The 15,645-nt window shown below is 39.9% G+C and overlaps 1 protein-coding gene across 1 annotated transcript in view; it reads right to left on the reverse strand.

The window, feature by feature from the left end:
• The window catches only part of SYBU (syntabulin (syntaxin-interacting)), a 57,316-nt gene that overhangs the window by 39,716 nt on the left and 1,955 nt on the right, over positions 1 to 15,645 (reverse strand). The window lies entirely within an intron of this gene.

Consider the following 15,645-nt stretch of genomic DNA (forward strand, 5'->3'; position numbering starts at 1 on the left):
GGGGCCGCCCGCGCCGAGGGCGCCCGCAGGTGCGGGGACGGGGACGCGTCCCCCTGGGCCCGCGTCGGGCGGTTCTCTGCCCGCTCCCTGCCTGTGCTGCCTGGCCCGGGTCTGGAGAGGCTGTGAGGAACGTAAACATGTTAAAATCTGGGCAGCCGGAGCCCGGGCTGCGTGTGCGGGTCGATGAGTTCACGCTGAAGCACCAAACCAGCCACGCGGGAGCGGGCAAATGTCACCAGTGCAAATATGATGGATGTATAGCTATAGAAACAGCAAAATGCATCAGATGTTTTCTGCTCCTTAGTCTTCCATGACAGGTTTTAACGGAACGTGTAGAGCAGTAAAAACTTACTTGATTCTGTGGCAATACATTGCATGGTATATTTAGGTACTGTATTGTGTTTCTCACCCTTCACTGCCATCATTGCTGGATCCTCCTATAGATCAATGCACTTGTGTTAACCTCCATCTATTGCTATTACATTGTAAATATTAAATGCTGTCTCAAAAATAAGTAAGAGCAAATGTGTCTTTTCTGTGTTGTGCAGAGAGGACAGACCATCAGTAACAGAAAAGGTGATGCATTCATCCAGTCCCCAGAGAGGAAAGAGGACACTGGTAACTACTGACACTGATTGTTGCATATACAAAGAGTTATAATTACTAATTTATTAACCTAGCACCAGGATTAGATCCATTACTTATGTAGAGCTCCAAGCTATGCTCTGCCAAAAAGATGATACCATCCTCCCCTGGCAGTGTCAAGGCATCTATAATTCAAAGTGAGATAGTTACAGCTGCAAAAAAAATGCTTAAAATTTCTGTATTAAAAATTCTGCCTGCTTATAATCTTATCTTCTGAGCACTGGAATATACCTTCCTGAGGCACAAAAGAGCAGAAAGAATCTTGGACCTTTTCCTACTGCTCCAAGACTGTTTCCTTGGAAAAAGGAAAATTGCAAGTCCCATATTTTAATCACCCAAATTTGCCCCCATTTGGTAGGAACCAGGGTGCCTGAGACCATGGGCTTCTCCCGTGAGCTGCACGTGGCACGTGTTGTACTGGTAGAAGCAGCTGAGCAGCAGCACTGCCATTGCCATAGTAACTCAGCTCTAGAGTTGGTGATGATGATTCAGTTGTCAGACCCTGCTTTATCTTTTTCTATTTCAAGCTCAAATTTTTGCCTTGCTAAGAAACAAGATACGAAAAGTCTAATCTTCAGGCTGCCTCCGAATTCATAATGGGATATGATTCCCTTTGATCTCCTCTCCTTTTTGCATAGAGATTTATAGCCATATCATAAATCATAAAACAATCATTAACTTTCAAGCAAACATTTTTTTTTCCCCTTATGGTCCATCTATATCTAATAAACAGTGAGGGATTAAGTCACTTTTCATCTTACTAAATTTTTTTACTGTGAACTAGTTAATCATCCTTACTGGGAAGAACACATACTTGACAGGATCATGTGAGATCACTGTTTTTCTCCTCTTGATGTCTTTTACAGTATTGCCCTGTTACCTCTAAAACTAAATTTCATAACCAGTATGTAATTCTGACCAAAACCACATTTGCTGTGGAAAGGAAAAACGTTATGCATTTGTAAGGGCCTCAGAAGACCTATGGAACACAGTATCTTCTTAGGCTTTTTTGTGCTCTGCTCTCTCCTGAAAAAGAACAGCTCTCCAGGAAGCCACAGAGGGCTGCAGATTGAGCTGAAGCGCCGGGACTCCAGGAGCTGCCAGGGGCAGTCGGGCGCTGAGCCAGGCCCAGGGTTAGACCTTACACTTCCCTGAAAGGGGAGCAAGGTATGTGAAACAGTTTTTATTCCAGGCTTTTCTACTAAACTCTTCACTAGGATGGAGTGCTTTTCCAGAAAAAGTTGCAAGGGAGAGGGGACTAGGTGAATTATAGTGCACCATAGACCTTTTGCTGTTGCCTCAGCTCCTGTTCTGCTGCTGTCTCTGAACGTTTGCATTGGCAGGGGAAGTGGGGTTCTAATTTGGCAGTTTTGTCAGCCAGCAGTTAGCTGTGTCCTTTAGCACAGCCATGAGGAAGTCGCATGTTCCTGCTTCCACATATGAACTGCTAAGAGAGAGACTTCACCTGGTACTTTGCAAAGCTTTCTGTGAAATTTGTTTTTTTAAGTTTATTTGTTCCATCTGAGTACCTCATTTCTAGCCATCTGCATATACTATTTTCCAGTTTGCTTTCTGGCTTTGTAGGTATTTTTGCTCTTGACCTGTCAGAATAACAGCAGTAGAGAAGTCCAGTAAAGGTCTGAGCATCCTAATGAAGTACCCACATGTCTCTGTGCAGAGGTGGGGACTTCAGAAGAACAAGCAAAAAAAATAAAATACTGTGCTTAGAAGAGAATCGCTTGGAGTTCAGCAAAACAGACAAGGGTACCTCTGCACCCTTCAGAGCAAGCCATATATTCATGCTGCCAATGAAGACCAAGTCTCAATTGAGACCTTGTCTATGGTACAGCCTTGTATGCTGGCTTTCTGATCCCATTAATTTTCCTTCTTTTCTGTCCAGCAGTTCAGTTTCATCAAGAAGGCATCCACTCCTGAGTCACTTCACTTTTGACCAGTCCCTCACAGAGTGGGAGAAAGCAGGACTTCTAGGAAGTCAGAGACTGTGGTCTTCCCAGGTGGCAAAAGGTGTGGAACATGTACTTTTTGGTTGGGTGTTTTTCTGTATATAATAATTAAAAGACTGAACAATTTTTCCTGCCTTATAGGAATTCTCACTAAACAGGCACCATCGCCATTTCTTTGGTGTTATCATTTGATAGTGCTGTGAATACTTGCAAAATGTGACTGTGGCCAAGTGGCATGATTCTGTACTCAGTTTTATCGCCTGGGTATTGTCAAAACCAGGCTGACTTGTTGCTCAGACAACCAGGACAGTTTTAATCTTTTATAACACTGAAAGCACTTGTGATTTGACATGAAAAAACAGAGATATTTTGAGACCTCATGCTCATTAGGTTTAGGTGGCTTTCTTGCAAAATTATTTTGAATTTGAGAATTTTGGTGCCTAAATCTGTCTAAATTCAGTTTCAGGTGGCATCGTTTTTCTTTTAGGTTTGGCACTGAGTTTTCACAGGTCAATGAAGTGCAGACAATACCTTATACTTCAGGACCATAGGTCAGGTTTTGGTTTTGAGTCACATCTCCCTCTGAGGTCAAAGGAAGTGCTGAATGGGGCAGAGTGCAGCGCTGGGCCCTGTAATCCCCCTGCAACATGAGTTCATTAATGCAGGCAGATAGCTGGTAATGCTTCTGCTCATGACCTAAAGATCATCTGTACTTAGCCAGCTGAGGCCTATGATGCTTTGGCATTTTTTTCTCACCCAAAACATGAGAATGATGCTGAAACTGAAGTTTTCAGTTTGAAAATGGGCAGATGTTGGGAAGATTGTGAAAGCACATGAAGCTGGGGAAAATGAAGGAAACACTAGAAATTATTAATATTAAAAATAATGTAATTGGAGGTCTTTGAACATCTCCTTTCTAAAAAAGTTATTAATACGTAGGTTAGCAAGGAGAGTGAAAAGCATTGGGCATTGCCAAGTATACAAGATTGTTCATTTGCAATCAAGTGTATCACTATATTAGTAGGGAGAGGACAGGTAGAAATGGTGGACAAAGTAGAATTTGGAGATTTAGAAGATTGTAAACAAATCTACATTTAAAATGTCAGAGTCAAAATGCTTTTGCATAAATATTACAGATGAAAAATCAGTATAAAACACAACAAGATAAAGGCAAAAACAGAGGAAAGCAGAAGATGAAACACATAAATATTAATTGAATATCATATATATGAATTTGTCACTTACGAGTGCTGTTTGTACATTTCTTATTTTTAATGGGTGGTGGAAAATGAGCACTTTTTTCTGCTGTAGAAACTAGGTGTGCAGTAAAATTAAATCCAAGTGCAAGGTCCTGCACCTTACATTTGGTCATGGCAATCCTCAGTTTGGAGGATGAATGGTTTGAGAACAGCTCTGTGGAGGACTTGGGAATACTGGTGGATGAAAAACTGGGCACAACCAGGCAATCTGTGATTGCAGCCCAGAAAGCCAAGAATATCATGGGCTGCATCAAACGGAGAGTGGCCAGTAGGTTGAGGGATGGAACACCTCTCCTGTGAGGAAAGGCTGAGATAGTTGGGGTTGTTCAGCCCTGTTACGGTTTGAGAGGTCCCAAGCTAATTTTGTGGTATCAATATGAGGATCTAGAGAGAGGGTGTTTAGGTTCCTGAGAGATCTGGGAGGCAGAACATAAAGGGTTCAACATTCCCTCCTGTTTCCTGCCGTACCTATAAAAGCCAGGAGGGTAGGAGGTTTCTCCCCTTCCTGCTCCCTTCTTCCTTGCTGTTTTGCTGTGCTCGGAGATCTTGGAGAGAAGCTCCTGCTTTGTCACCAACTTCCCACGTGCTTGGCAGAGTCCTAATTCATCAGGTGCTGGGAAGTGCCGTGGACCCTTTTGCTGAGTTGTCTCTACCACAAGGCAGCTTCAGACATATCAGCCATCACTGAGATCGTGTTTTGTATATATTTGTATATTTGTTCCTCACCCACCTGTTACTGCGCCTTCCCTGTTGCAGTAAATCTATCTTAGTTTTGACTTCCAACCTACAAGTCTTTCTTCCTTTTTCCACTTTTATCTTCTCCCAGGAGGGTGGAGGTGGGTAACAGCAATTCTGTTCTCTGGGTTTTGGTTTGTCCTGACCACCAAACTGAGACAAGCCTGGAGAAGAGAAGGCTCTGGGGAGACCTTATTGGAGCCTTTCAATATATAGATGGGGCTTACAAGAAAGATGGAGAGAGACTTTTTACCAAGGCCTGTAGTGACAGGACAAGGGGCAAAAGTTTTCAGCTAGAAGGGGGTATGCTTAGTTTGCATGTAAATAAGATTTTTCTGTTATGAGGGTGGTGAGACACTGAAACAAGTTGTCCAGGGAAGTTGTGGATGCCCCCTCCCTGGAAGTGTTCAAGACCAGGTATAGTGGGCAACCAGGTGCAGTCAGCAACCTGGTGTAGTGGGCGTTGTCTTTGCCCATGTCAGGGACGTTTGACTAGATGGTTTTTAAAAGTCCCTTCCAATCCAAACCATTCTGTCATTCCATGATCTCCAATCTGACTGGCCTTAGTTCAAACAAGTTCAAATTCTCCAAGCAGAGTAACACCCTTTAGTTTATCAAATGCATTGACCCTGTTTTTCTATTCACACAGGTTGTATAACATATCAGCAAATCTAATTCAAACATTTCCCAGATCCTAAAAAGAACACCAGCTGGAGCAAACCATTCTCATAGCAGTAGTTTACATTAGAGGTCTTCAGAGAATTACCTGACAAATTATCTCATCATCTTTAAGAAATACTGGAAAATTAGAAAATGAGATTACTATGCATATCAGTATAATATATAGAAAAGAGCAAAAGGGAAGCATTGCTTCATATCAGTCTTGGGCAAAATAAGATAATTAATTTGGGACTCTGAAACACAAATCAGAGGTGAAAAATATAAGTAATAATTTTCAGGATGTCTTTGTACGAAGTATATTTTTTAAGAAAGACTTATTATATAGAAGAAAGAGTAATATTAAAATATACAGCCAAATTAAAATAAAAACATCTGGAATAATAAAGCTCTGCCAACATGATGGGAAACTGTTTTGGAAAGCTGTTACGAGAAAAATATTTTGGAGCCATAACAGTGAATGTCTCAATGTGAGTTCTTAGACCATGTCTGTGCTTAAGAGAACTAATGCTGAAGAAATGGAATATTTAGCTGAAATAGGGGAGTGATCTTGCCTGTGTACACAGTGTAAGACATTTTCTGGAACAGAGTGTTCAGTTCTAGTGGGGAAGAGTTCAAGGGAGATGTTATTTTCTGCAAGATATTTATTTAATCTGACTTCTGATAAGAATTGTGTGATCTGCTTGTACTAGATAGATCTCTGTCAGTAATACTCAGTGAAATGCAAGCCAGAAAGCAACCTAAAGCACTTCATACCTTCAAATGTCTGTGTAGCAGCTTATGTATGTACAAAGGACTTGGATTTACTTGCATGACTTGAAGCATCTCAAGTTGCTAAGTAAAATTATGAGAAATACAGGGACAGAGTTATTGCAAGCAGGCACATTCTTGCCTATGCCCACTCTGGAGGTGGAAGGACCCGTGCCCAGGAGCTGCCTGGGTTTCTTCCTCAGGATGTCTGAGAGCTCTGCCAAAATGCATGACTCAGCTCTGCATCAAAATAGTTTGGGAAATATGGGAAATTTGGGTTGAAGTGCAGTTTGGATCTGCTTTTAAAATACCTTGTAAACACATTAAAAAATCTACCTAGAAACAATTAGTGGGCTGCCTTACCATAGCAGGCACTCCTGTCAAAGGCTATTGTTTTGCAGATGTGCAGGCTAACTGGCACAGAAATACCCTACATGTTTCAGACTACAGCTGTGCCTGAGCTCTGGTAGAACGAAATCTGGTGTTGCTTCATACGTCCAATTTATGTAATTCAAAAAATGACTGTATATAGCAGAACATCTATTTCGTAATCTCTGTGAAGATACTGCTTAATCCAATGTCAGTGTTCAAGAGCAGCCTTGTTATGACTCCTGAAATGCAGCTGTCTGAGCTGAGTAACTGCAGCTTAATACTGGCTTTTTGATATAATGTAAACTCCATACGGACTTGGAGCAGAGCTTGGGATGAGGCTGTGGTTAGGTCCTGAAGAAGGTGATAGCATGCAGCTGTTTCTGCTAGAAGAGCCCTGGTATAATCAATAATTCCGGTTATTTTAGGGTTCAGTGCAATATTGCTGAAACATAAATTCTTAAGGAAGACATTATTCTGAGATGGCCATGTACATGAAGACTGATACCTAGTTTTGAAAGCTTTTTTGCCTTGAAGCAAGTGTTCTCCAGTTCTGTCTTGGCTCAATGGTTATCAGCCAACTGTCATTTAAACTGGAGAATAAAGGTGTGGTGGATCTGACAGAAACATTTTTTGTATTACATCAGAAAGAGTGAGGAAGTAGCAGCTGTATTCAGTGGTTAATTATTTCTGAATGCTGCATCTCTTGGGATTATCAAGAAAGCCAATTAAGTGTCTTGCCTTATGTTCCTCAATATCTTATGTATGTGTACATAGTGCATAGTCCATGCAGCAAAGAGTGGATAGAAAAAGCATTTGATTTGGAATCTGGACTGAAGTGCCAATTTGAAAGGCACAGCTGATGTTTTTAGTTCTATCTGGACACGTGTCTCTTGAATACAACACCAGTGAAAGGAGTTTTATGACCCCAAAATGGGTGTCTGAAAAGTGTCTGCTCATTTATCTTGCACACCTAGTTGGGTGTCTCCATTCTGATTAGTAAAAGATTTATTACTGAGCTACTTTTATTCTGTTCTTACCTTGAGGGTAGTGGGTAGCCTGATTTCAATTGCTCTTCAGTGTGGGAAAGACAAAGGATGCAGTTATACCTGTATATCAGAAAGTTTCCCAGCAATTGAAGCACCCTCTTGCAGAAGTGTTTAGATGAGCTTGACATTGGTTGGTGACATTTAATGTGGTTAAGAGGGTAAGCTTCCTCTGATCTGGAATCTAATGTGGTTCTTATGAGCTCTCCCCTTTGCATCAAAGTAATGCCCTGCCAATTACCATGCGCTTCTGGCAAAATATAATGATTTGTGCCAGGACAAATTTCATTGGTTTATGGGAACACTCACACACGAGTGAAAGGCAAAATGTGAGATCATTGTGGTGCAGGAGATTAGGCCTAGAATGTCCCCAGGGGCTCTGAAATCACTGCATGTGCTGTAGCCAAGTGAGTTGTGATAGAGGAGGTGATGATCAGTGCTAAGTCCCTGGGGGGCTGAAAGGAAAGTAATGGGGAAAAGGATATCTAGGGTGCAGGTGTGATCCAGGGCACTCCTAGTTGCTAGTTAAAGTAATATGATTTCCCATGCTCACTATATGAAGCGTGAATCCATCTCAACTGCCACTGAAATAAGAAAAACATCATAAATGGTGTATAATTGCCAACATCAGTAGCTGTTCATCTTACAGGATAAGCATTATAAATTGAGCTCAGGATAATGGAATTCAATTTTAAATGTATTTCTCAAGTAACAGCAATGTACAATGGTCAAAACAGACACTTTTAACCTCAATAGTTCCCTTTTAAATAACAAATCCTGGGAACAGCACTTCCCTTCAAAAGTAGGCTTTAAAAAGTAAGACTTTTACGAAGTCTTTAATCCTGATTATGATATTAAGTACTTATTAGTCCTTCTGGTGTCGCTTCGATAATAATGAAATTTGAGATACGCATAGATTTGTTCTGTGTTGAACAGATAGAAATTTATATATGGATATTGATGTATAAATTAGTTCATAGAAGCATTAATGATACTAAAAAGGAACCAGAAAAACATTTTTAGTTTATTCAGCTGATGATAGAGTGTTTATGTTTTGGTTTTATCTCTCTGAGCCTGGTCTTGCTTCTTTCAACTTCACAGTATCTATCTATGCATCTATCTATCTATCTATCTATCTATCTATCTATCTATCTATCTATCTGCCAAAGATCATATCATGGCAACTGTCATCCTTGTGCCCTTTCTTCCTTTTGCCTTTATTGACATTCTTGGCTAGTGTGGGAAACTGTTCTTTTCTTCCCCACATGTCTAAACACAGTGACAGCTAGACACTTTTCCAGCAGTGCTCTCCTATTAGGTTTATAGCCTGAGTTACAAACAAGGACAGTATCTTTTAGTCTTTTAGAATCTACTGCAATGTGGTCTTGATCAGGGCTTTGATATGCTACTCCAGTATAAACAATAGATGGTAATATTAATAGGAGTAAATAATAAAGCTTAATGCCTTCAGTGTCAGAAAAAATGTTGCGTTAGTAGTTAGCCTATAATTTCTTCAAGTAATCAGACAGCTTGTGTACTCCTTGAGGGCTTTTAAAACACTGGCAGAAGGATTTTGTAGAAGTGTGCTTGTGTTTTGTGTGTGTGGTTCCTGACAGCTACGTTTCTGCTTGGTAACAGCCCTCCATGTGAGTGAGTTCCGTTGTTATCATCTTCTCTTTTCCTTTAAATGAGATAATTATGTGATCTGGGGCAATTAGAAGGCAAATGCCACTTTTTCAGGCATGTACTTTCAGATAATTAATGTCTCTTATTTTCTACAACTGTCAGCATGTAACAGTGACAATGCTTTGACACAAAGGCTTATGAAGTTTCTGAGAACACTGAATATACAAAGGGCAAAAATACAGTGATTGGCTTCCTGGAAAAGATACATGTTTGTAGGGCTGCTGGAGAACCTTTCTGTTGCTTAGGAATGTCAAGAAGAGAAAATGCGAGTTTAAATCTTCATTTTGCCTTTGATTTGATAAATTTATTTACACTTCAAGTTTATAATTTCATTTAATTTTTATCTACAAGCAGATGAAATAATCAAGAAAATATTTTCTACTGATCCTGAATTGTCAACTATGTCAAATAAATTACCGATTTGTAGCTTGGTTATTTAGCTGAAAGAAATGAGTCCAGCTTGAGCCATGAATTTACGTTATGGGTAACAGTGAAAGACTACATCAGCCTCCCTCACCTTTTTGTTCAGACTCAGCTGCATTTTGCAGACATTGCCCTTCTCACTGCATGAGGCCCTTCGGCTGTAGCCTGGTACCATGGCAGAGCTCCTGCTGAGATATGTGTTGGCTCACACTGTGTTGTTCTAAACTTGCTGGAGGCATCCAGCCAGCAATCCCCAGCTGCACGTGTCTGACACCCAGTCCCTTGACTCAGTTTAACTGCTAATTGCACCAAATGCCTCCTGGAATTTGAGTGTGGCAGGAGTAGGGTTGCAGGAAGGCAGGTCCTCCTGCATTTGCCCCTATTAAAATAGGCAGTGGGAGCTGGAAACTGGCCCCCTTTTGCTTTCACTAGCAAGAAAGTAAGCTGCACTGTAAGACTGTAACACATGGACAGGGCAGGGATCTGTGTAAGTGCAGGGGATAGGGAGGAAGCCGACCAGAACTGATCTGGTGTCCCATTCCCACGGGAGCTGCAATGGGAACAGTGCTGTCTGGCACAGGTCCAGCACAAAGCTGGTGTGGGGTGAGCTTCAGAAAATACTAAAGGATCAGGCCGAGATATTTCTAAAGTATTATTCAATCCAATGGTCCTCATATATCCATAATTATCAGTGTAGCTGAAAGGTAATGTCCTGCCCTGAAGTTCTTACCTGAACTAAAGACTAAGCTTGGAAAATCATCTACTGGGAAATTCTTCTAGTTGCTGAGAGTAACCTAAATCAGTACAATGATTGCTCACCCTCTGGTGATGTGAATTCCAGAAGATTCAAAATAAAAAACTGTCAGTGAAAATATGTTATTAAAAATCACTATTTTACACATTTGTTTTCCTGATTTCTTTGTAGTTTGCTATACTAATCTGGACCTTGAATGATCAGTGGGTCTTCTAACTGGTTTGGATTGTAATCAATGAGGATTCAACATCTTATTTTCAAAATTGTTCATTTTTCCTTGCAAAAGTGTATTGAATGCATTAAAATATACTAAATGGTAGATTCCCTTTATTATTCCATATATATCTCTTTCTTTTTTTTTTTTTTTTTCATTTTCCTGCATATATTAAATATAGACATTCTATAATTCAGTGAGAGAGACTATCAGTACTGTTTACTGTGAGCTTGAATTGAGTTTATAGCATCCACTAGACCTACTCAAAGTATTGGTCTTAAATCTTCATGGAATGCAGATTCAACCCACATCAACATATGGTCCTACAAATGCATGAGCCTGATGGAAAAAGGTTGCCATTAAGCTTATCAGCAGTAGCAACTCTGCAGGATCTGGCTTTAGTCCAGTGTTAAAATTATATCACTGCTGGAAGATAACTTTAAAATAAAATCTGCATAAACAAGACTCAAATAACACCCAGTGTTATTTTTTATGGTATCAGTAGAGTTAAATGAAACATACTTCTAGCCTAGACTCAGGAGAGAACTTGTGACAAAATGAAATATAGCCTGCTGAAACCTACTGTAAGCAAATACCACAGGCTGTGCCAAACAATTATATTAGTTTCACTGTAAAAGTAGCACCAAATAGAAATAAAGGACTTGCACATTCCTGTGTACCATTGTTTTTAAAGGGTACATCCATGGAGAAGGCTAGCAATTATCTGGCTAAAAAGTCATTACACTATAATCTGTTTATACAACTGTCCAACACAGACAGAAATTTTAGGGACTTGGGTTTTTTTATAAGGAAAAATGTATCTGAATATCAGATCTGTTTCCTAATCCTATTTAGGAATATTTAGAAATGCTGGTTTTATTTAATATTTTAATTTTCATTACAATTTAAACACTGGTTGGCTTCTCTGATCCTATATGCATACAGACCCTTTTTCTGCTGTTCATTTAGAAAAGCTATGGTGTAATGCATTTGCTATTTGCAGCAAAGCAGCAAAAAAATTGGATTAATGTTTAGATCCTGCCTAGTACGTTTATAGACTTTTAACATTTATAAGTCTATAAATGGATTTCTGTGGGCACTGCTTAAATGGTGAGGTTATACATACTTAAAACATCAGGTGGAACATACATGTGTCAAAACCAACAACTTCTGATGTATTCTTGCCAAAAGATACTAAGTTTTGTGCTCTTGTCTTAGAAAAAATAGGCTGTCAACGGGTCTGGGATCACATACTCTTGGATTAGGACCCTTGATGCAATTTCTCATAAGATACTCCAGTGCTTTTTCAAACACACTGTGTAACCTGACCTCAGCCACCCAAGAAACTGCCTTCTCCATACTAGCATAGGAAACTGGACATGACAACAAAGACATTTGATAATGAGGAGGAAGTTTATCTTTATAGTTAGTTAGAATACACTGCCAACAGGTCTGATTTCAGAGCCCAGTTCAATGTCTTCTTTAAAGGATCCTTTGTTTTTGCCAACTGAAGATCATCACAACTAGTCACATTTAGCAATGCCTCAAAAGGAACACAAGTCTCTTAAGGGTTTTACGTTTTTCAGAAGTCTGGTATTGGTTTATTTGTACCCTCAAAATATCATATATTGGAGTGCATTGTACCTCACTAAACTTGTTTTTCACAGTCTATCATCAGTCAAAAATATCCACTAACACTACACAGTTTAATTTCACCAAAAGTGCCTGTGTTTGAGTAATTTTTATCCATCACCTAGCAAATAATTCAGTACATTTTCAGGGTTCCTTATTCATCTCCAAAGTACTGTAGAATTTCTCACTGTTGTGGCATAGAGTATATAATGAGTATATATCTGAAGAGCATAAGGTGAAGTTCCAGGTTTGAAAATGAATCTAGTGTTGACATTGTTAGTAAAAAATTGCAATTCAGGCTTCAAGCCTGTAGTCCTGCCTTATCAATAACATTTTATTATTTTCTTACTGATCCTATTTTTAAGCTGTAAGAGAGAACTGAAAAGAACCTTGCTCTTTGTTTTGGGTATTTGTTTTGCTTTGTTTTGCTTCATTTGCTTCCTGAAGTTAGTCTAAACTACTGTTTCTTCCATGACCTCAGCTAACTTTTAAAATCACACTAGCTTTTATGGGTGCTTTGGCACGAAGCATAAAATGATCTAAGCATTTTAATGACTTCACGGAAATGTCCATTTTTATCAGCACTTCTACCTGCCAGCTCCCTGTGACGTACAAGGTCATAGGTTGAAATTGCTACTGACAAGTTTTCTTAAAGAGGGCAGAGGGTTCTTTCTTGCTTTCCAGGTCAAAGCTGGTGCCATCTTGCATAAGTTGTACAGGTTTATAATTAAAGGGCACAACAAATTATAAGACATCATTTAGGAGAGTGTTTCATGATGCAACATTTTCTAGGTTTAGGAGTATTAAAATATGAGCCAACATTAAGAACTGAAAAGACAGAAACTGTTGCATGAAAATGACTGTTACTAGTAACTCCTCATTTCATATTCTGGATATATGTGCTTGTCCAAATTAACTCTGTAAAAGGCTTCTCATTTGGTTTTTTAAGATATTTGCATTTATTCTATCATGTGAACAATATAATGCAGTTTGGTAAAATTCCATTTAATGTCTACTTCAATGTGTGAGAAACTGTAGTTCAGAAATTATTAAAAAATAACAATAATCTAAGATAAGAACATCGAGGAATTTTAGAAGCAAGTAGGTTTTTTGTGCTTTGCAGAGGAGAAACATCCACTGACAAGGCCCACTTTTGGTGACAGGCAGCTAACAGCATGAGCAGAGGTAGTGTTATTTCTTACTTCTCCAATTAGAATCTCGTGTTCTGTGGACCTAGAAAAAGTAGTTACATCTCTCACTGGATTTGTGTTGCAATGTGTTGCAACACATTGTTGTTGTTCATACTTTCTGGCCTTTTCACAATTCTTACATGATGGGATGCCTTTTCTAACTTTTCTTAATGATCATTTAATTTCTGCTTTTATTGAAGCCCTTGTAAGCTTTCTCCAGGTCCTTGTCAGAAGCCACTATTGAGTTCCTAGCAGGACGAGGAAAAAATATGAACAATATGAAATCATAGTTGGAATTTTTCCCATTCAGAAAATGCTTTTAGATTAAAGAGTCTGACCTCATTTGATATTTAGAATAATGGCAATATTAAATAAATCTGAATTCATTTTGTTCTGTGGAAAGAAGAAATATAATGGTACCTTATTCTGCAGTCAGGAAGTTTGCATGGAAGTTGATTTAACAGGACATTTTTGTCATCCTCCTGCAGATTCTGGATCTTGGCAAATATAATTTGCTTTGTAATAATTATAAATGCATTCAAAGTGTTCTGAGTGGTACAGATAGCATCTTATCCTGTTCCTTCTAATAGGGATGTTGGAGAAGCATGCAAGAAGCTGTGATTCTGCAGGCAGTGCTGTGCGTGTGTTACCCAGGTCTGTGTAAAGGCACAGGCATGTGCTTGTCTGGAGATGCTCAGATTTTCTGTCCCTGCATGTAACAAATCTGGTTCTTTCCTTATGTCAGCTTGTGTGTTTTGGTTTTCTCCTGTGTCGAATATCTCAAATAATAAATATGGTTCTCTGTAAGCAGTAATTGAAATTACTCTAGTAGTAAGATTTTCAACTATACCTATGTTGTATCTGGTGAATGTATGTCTAACTTGCTCTTAGAAGTCTCCAGTGATGGTTTCCATAATCTCCCCAACTAAATTATTCCTCCACCCTTAATTATCTTTATTAGGTGTTTGGCATGAACTTTCTGTACTCAAGTAATGAGTTCAACATTACCTCTTGTCTTGTCCACCACAGGCATGAAAAACCAAGTGCCCTTTTCACCTTTGTAGCAACTTCTAATGTACTTGAATGTTGCTTTGTCCTCATCACTTCTGCATGCTTAACACTTGCATTCAAGCAATTGTTAAGGGAAGTCTCATGAGAAAGGGTACTAGGTGGTAAAGGGGCTCAAGATAGTTGGTCAACATTCAAGGACCACTTCTTGCAAGCTCAGGATCAGAGCATCCCAATGGGTAGGAAATCAAATAAGGGAGCAAGGAGACCAGCATGGTTAAACAAGGAGCTGCTGGGCAAGCTCAAGTGGAAAAAGAGAATCTATGGATCATGGAAGAAGGGGCTGGCCACTTGGGAGGAATATATATATGACTGTTGTCAGAGGATGTAGGGAGGCAATTATGAAAGCTAAGGCCTCCTTGGAGCTTAATCTTGCAAGTCAGGTCAAGTACAATAGAAAAGGCTTCTTCAAATACACTGCAGATAGAACTAACACTAGAGGCAATATAGGCCCACTGCTGAATGAGGTGAGTGCCCTGGTGACAGAGGATATAAAGAAGGCAGAGGTGCTGAACACCTTCTGTGCCTCTGTCTTTACTGCTGCAGACTCTTCCCCATGAGCCCCAGATCCCTAAAGCCCCAGAAGAAGTCAGGATGAAGGAGGAGTTTGCTTTGGTAGATGAGGATTGGGTTAGGGATCAGTTAAGCAATCTGGACATCCATAAATCAATGGGTCCGGATGGAATGCACCCATGGGTCCTGAGGGAGCTGGCAGAGGTCATTGCTAGGCCACTCTCCATCATCTTTGGTAAGTTGTGGGCAACAGGAGAGGTGCCTGAGGACTGGAGGATAGCAAATGTCACACCAGTCTACAAGAAGGGCAAGAAGGAGGGCCTGGGTAACTATAGACTGGTCAGCCTCACCTCCATCCCTGGAAAGGTGATGGAACAACTTGTTCTTGGCACTATCTCCTGGCATATCAAGGATGAGTGGGTCATTAAGAGCAGTCAACATGGTTTTACCAAGGAGAAGTCATGTTTGACCAACCATATAGGCTTCTGCAAGGAAGTAATTAGGTGGATAGATGATGGTAGGGCAGTAGGTGTGGTTTATCTTGATTTCAGTAAAGCATTCAACACTGTCTCCCACAGCATCCTCGTAGATAAACTGAGGAAGTGTGGTCTTGATGGTCAGGTAGTGAGATGGATTGTGAACTGGTTGAAAGGAAGACGTCAGAGAGCTGTGGTCAATGGGACAGAATCTAGTTGGAGGTGTGTGACTAGTGGAGTCCC

The sequence above is a fragment of the Chaetura pelagica genome, unplaced genomic scaffold (genome assembly GCF_000747805.2).
Source record: "Chaetura pelagica isolate M959 unplaced genomic scaffold, ChaPel_1.0 scaffold76, whole genome shotgun sequence".
Taxonomy (NCBI): Eukaryota; Metazoa; Chordata; class Aves; order Apodiformes; family Apodidae; genus Chaetura; species Chaetura pelagica.